We start from the raw sequence: 18,320 nt of genomic DNA on the forward strand, positions 1-18,320 counted from the left end.
AATACTCGAGAATGCATTCAAGTGATTTAGTCAAGTAAAATGTGACCCAAGGAATGTATTTTCATTAAAATGACCACATACATGTAGGCAGTTCCACTCAAGGTGGATGACTTTTTAAAGCCACCAACCATATCATGGACAGTTTTGGCTGATTTGCTTTATCCCATGTCATTTTTACTTTGTAAGAGCAGTTTTATTTGGTGGCCTTGCATTACTTCTATGGCACCGGACATTGTTTCATGTCCATGTCTCTTAAAACACTGCTTTACCCGGTTCGTATAAAATGTATCGGTAACAATTTTTCCTAACGTGTGCAGAGTGCTGAACTCAAACCATCTGTTAAGTGTGTGCATGATTGTAGATCGTACTGGCATCGATAAGATGACAATGCACACCATGATCACTGGAAAGTTGGCATTGCAAAACATCTGTGCTTAACTCATTCCAAAGGCCTTGACTGATGACCGTGAGCAGAGTCCAGTGTCTGATTGTGAAGACCCTCAACAGCATCTTAATGATTCCCCAACCACCTACAGTCCCAACTTGGCACAAGCAGGCTGTTTCCTATTCCCAAAAGTGAAATCCTCCTTTGATGGACACCTACATGGGACTGTAAGTGCCATCAAAGACGCTTGAATGCATGTCTTTAAGAACCTTACGGAATCCACCTATGAGGGAGCCTTCGAGTTGTGGAAAAGCCACTGGCAAAAGTGTGTCGATATTCAAGGGATGTACATTGAAGAATTTTGAAGCATTGTAGCAATATCTGATATAAATCAATTTTTCCTACACTTTTTATACAAACAATTTATACATGTAGTAGTCATACGAGAGTGAAATATGCAAAAAACAGCATAAGATGAAAAATTGTCTCTCCAATTAATTCTATACTGCTAGAATTTTTTGAGATGAAATATTATTTGAGTTGGGGGTCAGACTAAGACTTTTGGAGTGAAGAAATAATTCCAAGAGTACATCTATTACTTGTCTTTATGTTCTAGCAATATTTACTCTTTTATGTCTAAATAAACCAGGGTAACTTATTGTGGACCCAATTAACCTCATAAATTGGGGCCTAATTGAAGATAGAAGGGTAGTGTGAGAGCAAAGTATTTCAAGAGTTCCTTCATTTGCCTCTGAATATGATAAAAGTAAGGATGACAGTGACACATTTTTATTCACCAAATTGCCTTAATCATCCTAACCTTGTAATTTATATAATTAAATGCAGCTCTTATTCACTATACAAAATGATATTTATGTATGTGTATGGAAAATGACAGTATATTACCTATATTTATAAGTGGACTCAGAGAGGAACTGAGTAATTATTGACATTTTCCTCACATCCAAATCAATAAGGTTAATGAGCATATATAATTTTTAGTTTGGAAATGAGGAACCTTGATAGTCAACATTCATTGATGAAAAACTAGCTTGGTTTCCGAAGGGTAGATCCTGCAAGATACAACTTGCTCTCTTTGTTCTTGATATTTTGGTTATGGAAAAAATATTGCTCCAGTGGACAGAGTTCTTCTTCACTAAACAAACTTTTCTAAACAATAAAAAAATGTTTGACCAAGTACCCCATAGTAGACTACTTACAAAGCTATAATCCTATGCCATAGATGAAAATATCTGGAAGTGTTTGGCTCTACATAATTAATTCTTTCACCTCTGGGAGGGGGTTGACATGCTACCATACTCATAACTGTGTAATGTTACAGGGAGTTTAGATCATAAGAATCCCTCACATTCAGCATTTATACATGCACAAATCCACTCTCTCCTCAGCCAGCAAGACATTTACCAAACTAGACAATGAATGATGAAAGTAGAAATAATAGTGCTACCATCATGAGGAATGGCCCCACCTGATTAGTAACACTCTCCAGCAGATCCTGGCTATGTCTTCAGCATAAAAGGTGAAAGAATGTGGGGGAGAGAAAGCACTGCTGCCTAACTCACTTCCCAATATCAAACCAACCCGTCCTCTTTTCATCAATTCTAATGCACACCGCTTGGTTTAACCCAGATTTCCAATCAGCCTTCTGTCACTCCAGTTCACATCTTTTTCTTTTAGGATTTTCATTAGTTTTTCCCATTTTACACTGTCAAAAGCCTTCATCAAATCAACAAAACTCACATGCAAACCTTTCCCCTTCTACAGACATTGCTCTCTAATGGTATGCACTACTCCTATTTTATCTATTTTGCCCATTCCTCTTCTGAAGGCATACTGTTCCTCTGCTGAGTTTTCCTCCATGATTTTGTTTAGTCTTCTATTAAGTATTCTTAACAATATATTCGCTGATTGCGCGCTTATTGTACACTGCTCCTCACATTTCCTTGTTCCATATCTTCTTTGGTAATGGTGCTATATCTGTTCTCACAAAATCCAGCAGCCACTGTCAACTATAGTAAATTCTGTTGCAGAGGGGTGTCAATACCACCAATCCCTCTTCCTGCGGGCATTTCAGTAGCTCTACAGGTATTCCATCACCACCCTGTGGCTTCCCATTTTTCATCTCTTTTACTGCTGTCACAAGTTCATGCAGCAAGATAACCTCTTCAATGCAGGCTTTATCCACCTTGTACTCCTCCACATTTAGCTGTTCAGAGTTTTCACTTGCCTTGTGCAGATCTCCCATATACTCTGGCCATCTTTCCATCACTTCATTTCCTTCCTTTATTATATTTTCTTCCAGGCTCTCTATCTTTATACATGCTGGCTGTTCCACTGATGTCATAAAGTCATCCCATGTAATATTCTTCATTTTGTGGTACATCAATTCATGCCTTCCCATAAATTCCAGCTCTTCTGCACATTCTATGTTTAGCCATTCTTCCCTAGCTTTTTCTGTCTCTCTTCTTACTTTAATATTCAGTTTTCTGTGCCAATTTTTTCCCTTTATTGTCTTTTGATTTGTATTTCTCTTTCCCTTTTTATCAATCATTGCAGGTGTTGGCATCCATGGCTTCTTTGTTCTCTTCTTTTCCCTGTAGCCCACCAACTTTTTACTTATATCTTCAATTCCTTTCTTTACTCTCTCCCAATATTCCTCTACACTCTCTTCAGTTATTGTATTCATTCTCTTCATCCACTCATACATCTTCGCACCAATGTCCTTCTTATCCAGTTCCTTAGTTAATCCCAATCTCACACTTTGACTGTCGCAGCTCTTTTCATTCTTTTCAGTGTTCACCGAAACCTTTCCTGATACTTTTTATGCAAGCCATGTATACTACCTTGATCAAAAAGTTCCCGGAATAACCACCGTGTGGCGCTCCCATCGTTCCGATTTGAGTTCTGTTTTTTTTGTTAAATTGGTACATCTGTTGTTGATATTCCCTTTAAATCTTAGTGTCATAACTTGACATTTGCAAAAGTTACGTAGCCAAGAGTACATCTATCTCTGTGTGTGTTGGCGATTTTTTACAATTGCAGAAATGGATTTAAATTTGCAACAACGAACTTGTATTAAATTTTGCGTAAAAAACGGATTTAGTGGCGCACGGACGTTGGAAATGTTGGAAAAGTGTTTCGGCAACGATTCTCTAAAAAAAACGGTCGTTTACCAGTGGCACGAGCGGTTCAGAAGTGGTCGTGAGTCAATCGAAGATGATGAACGCAGTGGCAGACCATCGACATCGAAAGTCGGTGAAAAAATTGATAAAGTAAAAGAAATGTAGGTCAATAACCGCAAATTAACCATCAGAGAAATAGCGGAGGACTTGAACATTGCCTATGGATCCGCCCAAGACATTGTGGTTAATGATTTGGGTTTCCGTCGTGTAGCAGCAAAAAGACCTCAATTTCATGCAAAAAAGAGACCGTGTTGACGTCGCAAAAGACATGATTTGCGAGGCTGAATCCGATCCCACATTCATCAAAAGGATCATTACTGGAGACGAGACGTGGGTTTATGAGTACGACACGCAATCCAGACATCAGGCAAGTGAATGGCGTTCACCAAATGAGCCGAGACCAAAAAAACCACGTCGTTTTCAGTCAAAAAAGAAGGCAATGCTGACGGTTTTCATGGATTACAACGGTGTAGTGCATCATGAATTTTTGCCAGACAGTAAACAAAGAGTATTATTTGGGCGTTATGAGACGTTTGCGTGAAGCAATTCGCCGAAAGAGACCAGAAATGTGGGCAGAAAACTCGTGGATTTTGCACCATGATAACGCACCGTCGCACAGTGCTATCATTATTCGTAATTTTTTGACGAAAAATGCAACAAATACCATCCAACAGCCACCGAATTCACCTGATTTGGCTCCCTGTGACTTCTTTCTGTTCAATCGAGTTAAAAAACCATTACGGGGAACGCGTTTTAGCAGCCGAGAGGAAGTAATGGAAAAATCGCAGGAAGCACTGATGGACATACCGAAAACCGAATATAAAAAATGTTTCGAGGATTGGATCAAGCGCTGGCATAAGTGTGTTGCAGTCGATGGGGATTACTTTGAAGGGGACAATATAGATTTAGATGAATAAACTTGTATTTTTAATTTTCTGAATAAATTCCGGGAACTTTTTGATCAAGGTAGTATACACCCCTTCCCAACATGAGCATAGTAATTAACCTGAAGATCGGTTTGGTAGTTGATGGCAGAGTTCACCCTGTCCATATAAGCCCAACAGCATGTGAAATACACACATCAGGGTAGGGGGGCCAGTCCAGTGCTGTTTATGGTTTCCCAGGAAGATCTGTGAACCGAAAAATTACACAGCTTGGGTGGAACTCAGGGTGCCCAGAGAGGCTTGCTGGGGAATCGAACTGGCGCCCTCCATTAAGTAGTCTAATGCTTACCCCTGGACTACTGGGACCCTAAACATACCTACACCCTAGCGATGGCTGACTCCACCCGTCCTCTTTTGTTATTTAATTGAAAAAAATTAGAGTGCTGTCTGCTTTCATCATGAGGCACTGAACTTGAACCTTTGGCTTGATTGAAATTTATTGTCTCCGGCGTAACTTTATGGAATTTGCATGGCATATTGAAATGAAATTATCAATAAAGTGTGTGGAATTAAAAAGTCAATAGTTTCATTTCATTTAGCTTGATTGTTACTTTCATCATTCTCTCCCCCTTCGAGGAGAATGGCTACCAGTAGTAATCGCTGCAGCGAAAACCATATAACTCAACAGTTGCACTTACATCCCTTCATCTCGAGTGCCCTTCAGTTTATGCGCAATTGTAAATGTCCGACAAAATTCCCTTCGTTTTGGCAACCAAAGCCAAAAGGGAAGTATTTGGTCACGAAATAAAAAATATATATCGATTCATGTGGATTCAATAATTGAAAGTCTACTCTTCTTTAACTAGTGTAGAACTTTCTTTGTCTGCTGAGACTCAAATTTGATGCTGTGCAATCCGCCAAAAGGATTATCTAAACTGATGAGTTAACCAGAAAAGCGAACTTCAGGGTCTGTACCACAAATCGGTAGAAAGATTTTTTTTATGATTAGAACATTAGTAGATTGTTTTAATGAGTTTGTACCGCGGGGACAGACAGTGTACAGTAAATTTGACGTGGTAATCCTCGGAAGACTGTGGAAAAGGGTGGCACGCATCAGGAAGGAGATATTCGCTAACTGAATACGACAACTTGCCGTTGCACACCGCCTTCCTCGTGACCGAGTACCTGGCCAAGCACAAGGTGACAAACGCTGCCCCCTTCACCCTAAAGCCACGAAAAGGAACCGCCGGACTTCTTGACGTTCCCCAGAATAAAAAAGAGCTTGAAAGGTAGCGATGATTTTGGAACGCCGAGTAAAGTCGAAGAGGCCGTGATTAAGTCCCTGAGCAAGGTTCCCGTCGACGCCTTTCAGAAGCGTACAGTGAGGGGCAGAGGCGCTGGAATCGGCGTGTCGTTGCACAAGGGCGCTATTTTGAAGAATTTTAGTAATTTGTACTTTGCTCTGCAATACATTTTTTCCCAGGTTTATTATATTTATTTTTGGGACAGACGACTGTGCAATATATACGGCTATTTCATAATAATCAATCTCCAAAACCAGCTCTCAAAAATAATGTCTGTCAATTACGCCTGCCGATGCGAGCATCCCACGATAAATAGCCCCTTCGTTCAATCTGCGTAATAGGAGGTGCAGAGGTGGTAGAGGGCCATGAGGTTTGTAGGGACGTCGTGCTGCTATGCAATGAGTGATCCCCACCCACAGCAGAGGAATGACTTCTATTCGTTGTACAACATTTGATCCCATAAATCAATATATTTAATAATAATAATTATTATTATTGTATAAATTCTGTTGAAATCAGGCAACAGTCAAGTCTGGTCAACGGTCACTCTTACAATGCACGCACGTATGTATTACCTTTGTAAACTTAATGAGTGAATAACAGGTGATCATCATCCACCTCATAACCCTTGTCATTGGTCTCCCGTCTCGATGCCCCAAAATTATTTAAGAGGATTTTCTTTCGGCGCTCGCCGCTCTTGGTGTTCCACGTGATTTATTTTATACGGTTTTTAATCAAATGTTAGATTTACCACTCCACGAACGCTAAAAGCGGAAGGAAATTATCTCCTCGATAATATGGGTTTCGGATGTAAATGTTTAGTCAAATGTGGCTGCAGTAGTAATTGAGGGTGTTAACGCAAAGAAAAGCGAAAGAGAATACAAAAAAATGTGACTATTAATCAGGTAAATTAATGAAAATATCTAGGCATTTACTTAGACTAAAGTCGCATGTGAAAAATATATGTACCGATACTTGAAGGTTTGTTGGAATATCTAGTCTTTGACAAAGGCCGGGAAGTTTTGCTGCATGGTTATTTTATTGGTTGTTGAGTGAACGTATGACGACCTGGCCAGATCAACATGGCAAATCGTGCTCATTTTTCAGGTTTAATTTCCACATGCGAATACAGATGTTTCGCATCGTTGGGTTTAAAGCAAAGACTCCACAGTGAGGGAAGAAATTATCAGCAGATCAATGTTCGCGCAAACTCAATGATCCATGTAAGAGTCATTTAAAAAAATTCATTTTCATTCGTAGGAGTTTTCAGAAGTCAATACTTCTGGAGTTCAGCTGTATTATGAGGTTGAAATTTCGCGATAAACTTTAGCAACACTAAATTTAAGTTTTGCAAGTGTGATACGAAACAAAGTTGTATTCGATAAAACTCTAGGATGTTTACGGCTAATCAAACATACAATACATTCACGCAACATTGTTTTCTCCTTTTTTTACATATATTCTCATAACGATATAGTTAACTGGATCCACGTGCTAATAAATCACTATATATTGATAATGACTATTTACAGCAGTACCAGGCAGATTAAATCTGGCCTAAAAACAAATTGATGCTACATAAATGAACCTTTAACCAAAAGCTCAAACTGTTGCCGGAAGATCGTTTGGCGGTAAAGTCGCCCAGAAGCCATTGGTCCTTGCCTCATAGACGTGACGAAACTGATGGTTTGGCTCCCCTTCTTAATTTTAGGTAATAAGCAAGAGACATTAGAGAAGTGGTAATTATTTCGGATTCTCACTCGTTCTATAATTCGGGAAGCCCTCACGGAACGTCAAAACACACGTACATATATAGCACGGGCTATATCTCCTCTACCGAGCAACTGTCGCGGAAACGGAGAATGAAACTCGATGTCTTCCTCTCAAAGATGTTCATTGACGATATTTCGTTATTTCTTGTTCTCCCTGCCCATGAAGAGCTGGCGTAGGTTAGACTGGGTCTTATGCAGGCAGAGTAGATTATCAATATAAGTCTTTGTAGACTCTCCAGGGACGGAGTAATGTCGACAGGCGTACAATACTTCCTGCTACCTTGCGGATTGTCTTTCGGACGAGTGGCAAAAATCAGCCTCCTGGCTGATTCGGATTGAGTTCGTTTTTCCATCTCTCGTATCAGTTTGCTGACTTGTTTGCTGCCTCTTGCAGATATTTCAATGGAAACTCTGCCCGGATACTTCGGCTCGTAATGGCCGCATCATCAGCATAAAATTCGAGAATGGTATCTCGTCTATCCTTGGGTTATCTGCCATGAATATATTGAAGAGAAAAGGTCCAAGTACCGATCCCTGAGGGGACTCCTTCATAGATATGTTTTTCCTCATTGAGTTCTGGGAGCCAATTAACACGGAAAGTGCGACCCTGCAGGTAGGACCTTACCCAGCCGGCCTGCCATTGAGAAAAACCCATCGCAGACATCTTCCTCAGGGCTATGTCGTGCCACACACTGTCAAACGCCTTTGAAATATCAAAGAACTTGGCAGTAGAGTGAGAGTGAGCTTTCCTGTTAAAGGTGTCCGCGATGAATTCTACAACTCGATGCAGTTGCTACTCCTTTCCTCTTCCCTCTCGAAAGCCGCATTGCTCCGGAGGGAGTATTCCTTTTTCCTGAGATGTTGCTAGAGAAACGGCAGAATTATCCTCTCAAGGATTTTTCCAAGTCCAGGAAAAAGAGAGATTAATCTGAATTTCTCTGCAGTTTGTGGTCCTTCCCTAGGTTTCGGTTTAGACACCACGACTGATTTCTTCCATGGACTTGGAAAATGGCTCAGGTTGATGGATGATTCGGCCATCTTCGCTAAGAAGTCTCCCGCTACTTTTGGCAGGTGCATCAGGACTTCGTTTGAGATCTTGTCGTTTCCTGTTGCCTTTCTAAGTGTTAGCCGTTTAATGGCTGCTACTACGGTGCCTGGTTTTATTTTTATTTCTAGTTCAAACAGCATTGGCTCTTCGTTTTTCCATTCTTTGCTCTGCTGCCTTCGTCGTTATGTCCGTCCGGTGTCGTGAATATACCTTATAGGATTGCTACCTTTCTCCTCTGGAGTGTTTAGGGTTTTCCCTGATGCTTTTAGTGTCGTGTTCCTAGTTTTTTACAAGGGGCATGTTCTCAATTCCCGTGCTAATTTCCATGTACTTCCCTCTTGGAGATTTTTGGAAGCCAGCTTGTCGTCCCATCTACTCTTCCTTAGTTCTTGGATTAGATCATGCACCCGACGCTTTAGTATGATAATTCTCGCCTCAGGTCAGCAGTCTCAACGAGCAGATATTGCTTCCTGGTCCGAGTTATTTCTTTTGTCAAATTGACAATTTCTCGAGGCAGGGAAAAATGGTCGATAGGCGAACACCCACCTCCATCAAGGAAGGGATCGCGAATTGTGTACGCGCCTCAGTTATTCGAGGGCATCATGCGGCCCAGTGGCAAGAGGTTCTTGTCGACGATCACCCAAATGAAAGAACGGGCACAACTATTTGTAGTGATGGAATTGCAAACCATTACGATTGTTTTAAAATTGATTGTTGATTAAGTGGGAAAGACCGCCCTCTCCGAAAAGCTTATAGCCGCAGTTAATATAAGCCCATACTCGCCGGAATTAACGAACATAATGAATTATAAAAATTGGACCTATGTCCTGGCCTCTTCCCATCTCCAAAACTTCAGACCTCTCCATTTAAAACCACGTATTTTTTTAAAATAACTGTTAAAACAGGTTCCACCGACTTTTCGATGATTACATTGGATCAAATGGTCTGCAATAACGCGTTATCATTGATTAATTATTACTGCATGTGCTTCATTTAGAAAATGTATATTAATAAATACAAAAGTGAACATGAATACTCTTAGTTATCATCCTTAGTCCTCAGAGGGAGAGGGAATTGGCTCTCCACCGTTTAAGAATTAATTATTAGTCACCCACGATCATAGACGACATAAGTGTTGTGGGCATTTTGCTAGCTTTATCATCTTGAAATTTGTTCATGGTTGAATTCCGTTTTCGGAACCCAAACAATGAACTTTTCGGAGGCGCTTAAGCGTTAATTTTTTATTGCCAACCAAAGGAAATAGGCCTACATTCCCTTTTAGTACATTTTTGACAGTTATTTTTTCTGCGCACTGTGGAAGGATTCTCATTGTGCCGCGAACAGCTCGTAGTCGGTCGTCGACGGTGAGAACTCCAGATTCGAGCCTAGTCGCCACCGGGGGCGCATCTCCTCGCCGAATGGAGAGGCCCTTCAGCCGCACAGCGGGAGAGCGACCCCCCGGCCCCGTGAACAATCAACGATGCTGGCCGATCGTCCTTGGCGCACCTCCCCCCTCTCTCTTTCTCTCTCCAACTGCCATCTCCCCCCTCCCCCCGACTTCGAAGGAAGGCGATGTGAAGGAGCGCGGCAGAGGTATGGTGGAGCGGGGAAAGAGGGGGGGGGGGAGGAACGGAGAAAGGTTTTCGAATGGAAAGAGGATGGTGTGGGATGAGGCCAAGTTTCTCGGAGGGGAAGTTTATGAGTGGTGAAGGGGAGGGAAGGGGTGCTGGGAGAGGAGAGGAGGAGTCAGTCCTGTGAGGCGCTGATAGAAAAAATGTGTGCATAGCCTCCTCCTCCTACTCCACTTCACATGTTCGGAAGACAGTGAACGAGAGGACCGCTTCTCTCGCACGCTGAGCAAGCGAAGTGAGCTGGCCGTAAACATTAGACGCGCGTTGTTCTCTCCGTGAGGGATCCTTGCGAAGCCCCACGCGCCGCTCTCAACCCGGGACGCGTAAGTAAAAACGCTTTTCACTTCTTTTTTGTTCTTTCTTCTCGTCCCCCTCCACTTTCTTTTTCTCCGGGGGTCTCACCGACGACCAGTGACCCTGGGAGTCTGTCGGTTGTGTAGTTGGAGGGCCGTCTATTTATCCGACTCGGCATTTCTTTCGTGAAGCGGGAATGGATTCCACCCAATTTCTCCTGTGGCAGGAGTTTCGGCCGTTTAGTTCGATTCGCGCCGAAATAGGGGTGGGATAATCGGAGCGGGGGGACAGTTCGTTGCTGGTGGACTTCGAACTCGGCCCCGGAGGAGCTGCGAGTTAGTGTTTTCGATGAGAGCGCATGGTTGAGACCGTCGGATGGCGGAGCTCGTCTGCGGAGCTCCCGCGGCTCCATGGTCTCTCTCTCTCCTACTTGGTAATTTTCTAAAAAGCTACGACTGCGATCTCGTTGAACTCAGTTAAGCTCTGTTTAAGAGACTCCATCACTTGGAAACAATGCCTCTTCCTTGCTCTGAGGGGGTGTATTCGAACCCGGGATCTTTGAGAAATCCGGCCGGCGAGTTAATACTTACTGACTGGCCTTGTGGATCCCTCAGTAAAAAATAATCTTGGGGTGAGTTACGGTTTAGAAATGTTTACGCATCAATAATCACCTTTCCCTGAAATCATGGCCCTTTTAAGAGTCCGGGATTTGGAAATCGTGGTCACCCCTCCTACCTCGCCTGGATTTATTATTATTGGTTAACGTACTGGCTTCCCACCCTGAGGGCGCGGGTTCAAATCCCGGCGGTGTTGAATATTTTTCAGAGGTGTCTCGATCCCTACTTGAGGTGCTTTGTGGAGGTCACTTTGAGTGAGTACGCCGTCCGTCGGATGGGACGTTAAACTGAGGACCCCTTGGCGCCTTTCGTAAAGAGTAGGCTAATGCCGACGCCGGGTTTCTCTCCACCCTTCATCCTTTCCTGTCCATCCCCTATGGCGCAAATGACCTTAGCTGTCGGTCGCCTCCCCTCAAAACTACTAATTGGTTAACTATTAATTAGTTAATTGGTTATTAATTTTATTAAATTGGTTAATAATTAACTTATTGGTTATTTTATACGGCTGGGATAAAAAACTAAGCAAGCGAAATTATATGTGTTACAACACAGATTCGTGGGCGAGTTGGAATTGGAAACAACGGCCTGTTTATCCAGATAGTGTCTATTCCAACGGCTCTGTTGGATTATTGACACCGGCTCAGTAGATTTATGTGTTTGACCGTAAGCAGCGTATCAAATTATCAAGTTTTTTCTTTTACCACAGTTATCTACAATTGAATCGTTGAAAAGGTGCTCCAATCCAAGAGCCGCGAGTCCACAACCTGTCTTAGGGGACGGGTTTTTTTGTGATGACGGACGTTTATCAGACGTTCAGGAAAAAAATTGGGGGCATAACTATTTTGTTCAATATTAATTTGAAGTGTAGTCATTAAAGTTATTTTCAATGTTTGCCTTCTTCCCATTCCTTTGTATTCCCTTTCGAATCCACCCGAGATTTAATCTGCATGCCAGGAGGGCGCAGGTGTGATACTTGTCCCACATCTAATGAACTTCTCTCTGCTATTGCGCCCGTAAGGGCGTGTCCAAGAGCTCTTTCGTGATCAATTGCTCAACACGTAGTAGGAGGTGTTTCCTTTTGACACTGAGCTGAATCTGAATGTTAAGACTTCAATATCCACCTTGAAGCGCTGCCTATGTATTTTTCGCGCCGACTTCTAAAGGTGAAGGAAGGGCATGGATCCGTAATCTCATAGAGTAATCGTAAACTGGCAGTGAAATAAAAAATTGAGGAATTTTTCCCTTATGAAGTTCGCTCGAGGTTCTTGCGTAATTTTTTTAAAGTAGGACAGAGTGGCTGGCTTTTTGTATGGCAAAAGAAACTGCACAACGCGGCAATAAATTTTCTTGATTGAATGGGTTTCTCATTGCGATCGAACATAATAGCAGACTCCTGAACACTATCCACGAAAAGGTATACCAGATTGAATTTCGAAAAAAATGCTAAGTATTCTCTCGAAAGAGTTTTTATTCGTTCCACCAGAAGTAACCACTGGTACTTTCTAACCTTTACAGTTAACGAGAATTTCAGAATCATCACGAAAAAAATACTATCATATCACCTAATTCCATTTTCACTTCGATCATGTTATTTTTTTTTATCCGTTCCAAGAAGACTTCTAGCGTATCGTTACTAGGATGCTTAAGTGAGGGGGGGGGGAGGTAAACGTTCAAGTTAGGAACCTCCAAATGACATCCTGTCTCTTCAATAGGCATCTGAATCGGATCGTGAGGGAGGTAGAGACACATGAATAACATTATGACTGTCACGGTCAACAACCGAACTTGACTCCTAGTGGGTATCCCAAGCGGCTGATAATCCGGGAGCTAATAATGTCTCTTGCATCGCTTATCTTATTTGAATTACATTCAATTGCAAAGTGGGCTCGGGCTCTCTAAGCTCTTCGACTGGGTCTTTCGGGACTCAGTCTTGGGTCTTTTAAACAGGTTTATTCAATCCGTGGACTAGTTTTCTGGCGGAAGTGCGGGGATATTGTCGCCGGAGTGGGAGTTGTCCAGGTCTGCTTGGAGTGAGGATGAATTTGAAGAACAGGTCGCAGGGGGGTGCCTAGATCATTGCCTCGAATATTTTCCGAAAATTTATTGATTCTCATTAATGACTACCGCAAAAAAATGTCGCATGACGTGCATCCTACCGTTTGATGTTCCCGTTACGAAAAATGTTTTATTACGCCCAAACCGACAACACTTGAAAATGGTAGGCCATCAACTCGTAAATACCACTTTCAATCTTGACTTTTGCATAATTTTACTGCGACGTTCTTTCAGTAGCTGGGTGGTACCTTGAAGTGCAGTGCACTTTTCTTTTTATTCAAAAATGAAAAGCTTATCTGCAACAATTAGCCTCCTGGTTATTCGTGAAAGAAATAATATATAAAGCCGAAGTGCCATCCTTATGCTGACATTATTCATGCTGGCGAATTAATGCCGATAATAATATATACTAGGCATTGAGATTCTCAAACAAGTTGAGCACATATTATTAAACTTGAAATTTAAATGACAGAATTGACGTATCATAACGCATGAGTTCATATGAAGGAAAGCCCAACTAGGTGGGTTTCGAACCCTCTACTTCTGTATTAAATTGTTGGGTACGCTAACATTTCTCTTACGAGGTCGGCGCTTTTATTACACCCTAAAATATTTATTATTTTTGTCCTCCCCTCGGCAGTTAGCGTTCCTGGGTATTTACAATAAACTGTACTCCAAGGTTTTAGCCCTAAATAACCTTACAAAACTAGATGAAGGTGGCGCAGTAAAGAAGCGTGTTTTTCTGTTGGAAGCATAAGGATTTTGATTGTTGTTATATTTCTGCAATTAGTGAAATTTCCCGCATATGATTGTTCGAAATGGATTTATTTGTCTGCTGCTCAGTTCTCTTAGTGTTGCCTTATTTTCGAGAATTTTATCGCATAATGAGTGAATTAGATCGTTGATGGCCGTACCGTAGGAAGTCAGGTGATCAGCAAAAATCATTTCGGTGGTGACAACACAAATATATCTAAAATGAAGAAATCCATTAGTCATCACGATCGCGGGAATATTTATCCTAGGAATTCTCTCTTCCTTCGGGTGAAGAACATGGATGGAACTCCGTCAATATTTGAGCACTGTGTCAAAATAGATGAGTGACAATTGCTCTCTCTCTCCTTCCTTTTGGAGGGGTACGTGACACTTTCGACGGGGAACTCCGCTCGCGTGGCCGTGGTGGCGTGTGTCCGTTACTTATCGCCCGCTGCAAGCATGCTTGGGAATCCAAAGGTCTGGCGGGCCGTTTCTTACCCCAACGAGGAGGTCACGCGGTATTGTTTCGCCGCAAGGTTAGAGCCTCCCCGCAGGCGAGCTTGAGGAGGGATGGGTGGAGGGAGCGAGGGCAGCCGGGCGCCTTGATGCGCTTGTGCGAGAGAAAGTGGACCACGTTCGCTATGCCCACGCAAGAAACGGCGCGGCCGCTGGTTCAGCGGGCTCGGTGAACACGATCGGCAGGGACATAGTCGGAGTGGATACATGCATAAATACTAGTACATCTGTGTACTCATTCATGTGTATGTCCGTCACGGATTTTCCTTTACGAGCCCGCGCGTTCAAGTAATCCTCATTTTAGGTTTTGCCAAGAAGCTCAAATCTTTTTTACGGATCTCGTCCGCTCTCTGTCCTCGAATTTTTCTTCCATCTCCGTCAAATTCGTGTATTGTTTAGTACATACGTGCTCGCTTGCTCCCGAGACTTATAAACGTTCTTAATCTTGATATCCTCTTCTACAGCGTCCACGATCGCTGTAGAAGAGAATCTTCGTCTTCATCGCTCTACTCCTGTCCATCTCCAAGTGTTCATTCTGATACGATTGGTAGTTAAACTCTCATTCTTTCTCTCAACAACCAGCATAGCACATTTCTTTAGGTAATTTTCTGTAACCGGTTCATCCAAATCATATTATTTCCTGACCCATTATTTCTAATCCTATTTCCTTTTTCTTCCAATAATACCCCTATCCTTTAAGTAGCGACACGTCGATATTTATGCTTGACCAAGTTTCAATTCCATAAAGAGGAGAGGAGTGCAATTTTGTACATTACCTTTTTTTGTTTCTTTTGTCTAGCATTATTTTTGTGAATGATGCTTATTCTTTGAAAAATCTGTCTGCCGACTTTCGAAATTTCTTTAAATCTCTTCATCTAATCGACCATCTCACGCGAACCAACTCCCAAGATATACAAAAGCATAAAGCTCGTGGAAGCACTCGCTATGCAATCGTCCTTCTCATTCTCCCTATCAAACACTATTATTTTCGTTTTGGACGCACGCCTAGTCTTTTCATTTTCTGTTACCTCAAATTCTATCCAAAACCGCCTCCTGTGCGTCATGTGAGCTCTCAGCCAGCAATACTGAATTCTCGGCGTATTTGGGAATATTACGTATTTTTACATCCACATTTCCAGTCTTCACGAAATGTAGATGATTCGAATGTTTGTTATGATCAATTGTGTGGATGTTGGATGGTTGGGTAGCGGGGAAGTTGATGTGATTGGGGAAGTTGGGATGACGATGCTTGCCCACGTCATCCAGACGTCGCGATGCCTTGGTGTTTTCAACCATTTATTGGCGGGATAGTTATGATTTTCACATATACATCGTAACGATGGTGAGGAATAATGGAAACTAAACACGTATTCGCTCGGGAGTACGGGAATACTGCTTTGAGCTGCATAATCCAGTCCGGAAAAATATTCACGGTGACGTTGCCAGTGCAAAAAAGCGCTCGTAATTCACGGCCATAGAAATGAATATCTGTTCAGTTTTTCCAGCGAGTCAAGGTATGTTATCTTCTTTTATTCCGCTTACATTCTCTTAAAACGTGCATTTATGCATGATATCTCAAAGCAACCCGACTGGAGATTAGACAGTAAACTGGTTGCCGTCGTTATTTAGTTGCGTCAGAAATTTCAACCAAGGTCCGCCCTACGTTGAGTTCGCATAGTTAATTTCCAAGAATTAAGCTAATTACATGCTTAAAAATTTAGAAGTGTGATCGAGGAATTAGCGACCGGAATAGGCGAGGGCGTCAGCATTCCCATACGACGGACGCTGTTCTCCACTCGAATCACTTTTGCCTTACTCCGCACGATACCGAAATAATTGAGATGCTTACTATGGAGAAATAATTTCTAATTCTGGAAATGGAAATCCGATTCTCGGGAGAACATTGGGTGAGTATTTTCATTGACTACAGTCTTGTCGGCCAAAAGGTTCATTCTCTTTCATTTAGGCGCTGCAGACGTGAACATTTTTCCTTCATTCTTTACGTTGTTGCTCTAGCCAGTTGGATTGTGTTCCCCTGAAGTCATATCGTAAACTTTAAATATAATGCCTTAACGTAAACGCGTAATATCGCACGACTATTGCAGATCATCGGGGCCTGCGCTGCGTTGCTGTTTATTTGCAGCGTTGGATGAGGCTTGTTATATTTAAGGGCTTCCCGGTAAATTCCGCGGAAATGCCATTCTTCCACTCAAGCATATACCTATTTGAGAGTCTACTGGGGTAGAAACTATATGTTTAAATTGTTGTGGTGGAAACAATTATCAAACAAGCTGCCTTTTCTCTTTCGTAGTATGTCCACTAATTAGATGGGACTTTCCAATTTAGGCACTTAGATGGTTCATTTAGTAGCTTGTAAAGGGGGATGGAGTTTTAAAAGTTCAGCTGATCAGGCAGAAGAGGTCATATTTTACTTATAAACAGATAATATTGGGGAAGAGCAAATCAGTTATCAATATTAATTATTTCGATTCATCATTTTTGAGAAAGTTTTTACGAAAATATTTATACGTTTTCGATAATGTAAATCTGCCTTATCCGGGACCGTAGACTCGGAACAAGCTGATTTTGCAGCTATTTCAAACATGAATAAAAATAGGTCTTAATGACTTTGTGGGAAATGGCGCAGTTCAATTTGCACGATTTTGTAATTCAAGCTGATATCACTTATGCGGCAAAAAGAATCTTTCATGTGTGTAATAGGAATCCATTTACTTGAGTATTTTCTGAGTAGCAGGTGGCGCACCCGTGGGCTGCGATAATAAACCTATCAAGAATGAAGCGTGTACACCTTTTTCAAGAAATAACCGGCAAAATTATGCTGTTCCGTGAAGGCGCAGTGCAATCTATACTTGCCCTCGACCTGAATCACTTGGTTTTTGAAGCAAGCACTTCCCGCTGAGTGCCGTATTATGTATGCAGCATTATTTCACGAGCTTTCATGGATGGCTAGACAATTTATTTTGCAGCTATTTCGTTTAAGTCTCAGTCGGTAAGCATGTGCATCCTCGTTTTGTGGGACAAGTTCCCGCGTGGTTTCCTGACTGATTGTTGGTTGCTTCATGTTCGATAATATCACTGGGTAATGAAAACGATTTTTTTTTACTTGCCGATAACGGCCACACACAAAACCCATTCATTCCTTTGTCTGTCAACAAAGAGCATAACGGGAAATAATTTTGTGCTAAGTTCCACCTTGTGCATCAAACAAACAGTCGTGTTCCTTCAGCAACTGGGAGAATGATTGAAGAGAAAAATATCTCAATGTCATCTCAAACTAATTCTCGGAATTTTAAGTCGGAAATGAGTGTGAGTACCCATACGGTGACTGATTATCAGTGGAAAATCATAGCAAATCAAGGACAGCGATTTGGCAGATTCAATGTGATCTGCGTATCTCTTTTTTACGACTGTTTTATTCGTACTTTTGCTTCGGGATGTCATTTATTCGCCAAGTTTTAGGAAAAATACCATCCGATGTAATCAAAGTTCAATTTTCATGCGTTTGTCAGTGATAACGAACCGAACCATATGCATAGAAACGATGAAATTTTATGGACACCATATAATGAAGTAGAAAAATGGGTGAATATTTAGACGAACTGACGGATTTTCGCTCGTTAGTGAACGTAATGAATTCGCAGTCACCACATTTGCCATTTTTTTAATATTACCAAATCAGGTTTTTCGTGCAGAAGTACCAATATGAATGACTTTATGTTAATGATGCGAGCTGCATTAGACCGTAAATCGTTAGAAGTCTACCCTATTGTGCCAACACATGACTCAGTGTAATAAGGTAAACGTTTTAAAATATTTCAAAAAGAGCTATCGGAGTAA

The 18,320-nt window shown here is 41.8% G+C and overlaps 1 protein-coding gene across 2 annotated transcripts in view; it reads left to right on the top strand.

Annotated features, from left to right (window-relative positions):
- The window catches only part of LOC139690305 (glutathione S-transferase 1-like), a 37,429-nt gene that overhangs the window by 3,291 nt on the left and 15,818 nt on the right, over positions 1-18,320 (top strand). Inside the window, exon 1 of one of the 2 annotated variants that reach the window (XM_071587685.1) lies at positions 10,422-10,550. The exons of the other annotated variant lie outside the window; for it this stretch is intronic. The gene's annotated coding sequence lies outside the window, so the exon portion shown is untranslated. Of the gene's footprint in view, positions 1-10,421; positions 10,551-18,320 lie in introns of those variants that run through there. 2 annotated transcript variants of the gene reach the window in all.

The sequence above is a fragment of the Hetaerina americana genome, unplaced genomic scaffold, assembly GCF_022747635.1.
Source record: "Hetaerina americana unplaced genomic scaffold, ioHetAmer1.1.p SCAF_3, whole genome shotgun sequence".
In the NCBI taxonomy this organism is placed as follows: Eukaryota; Metazoa; Arthropoda; class Insecta; order Odonata; family Calopterygidae; genus Hetaerina; species Hetaerina americana.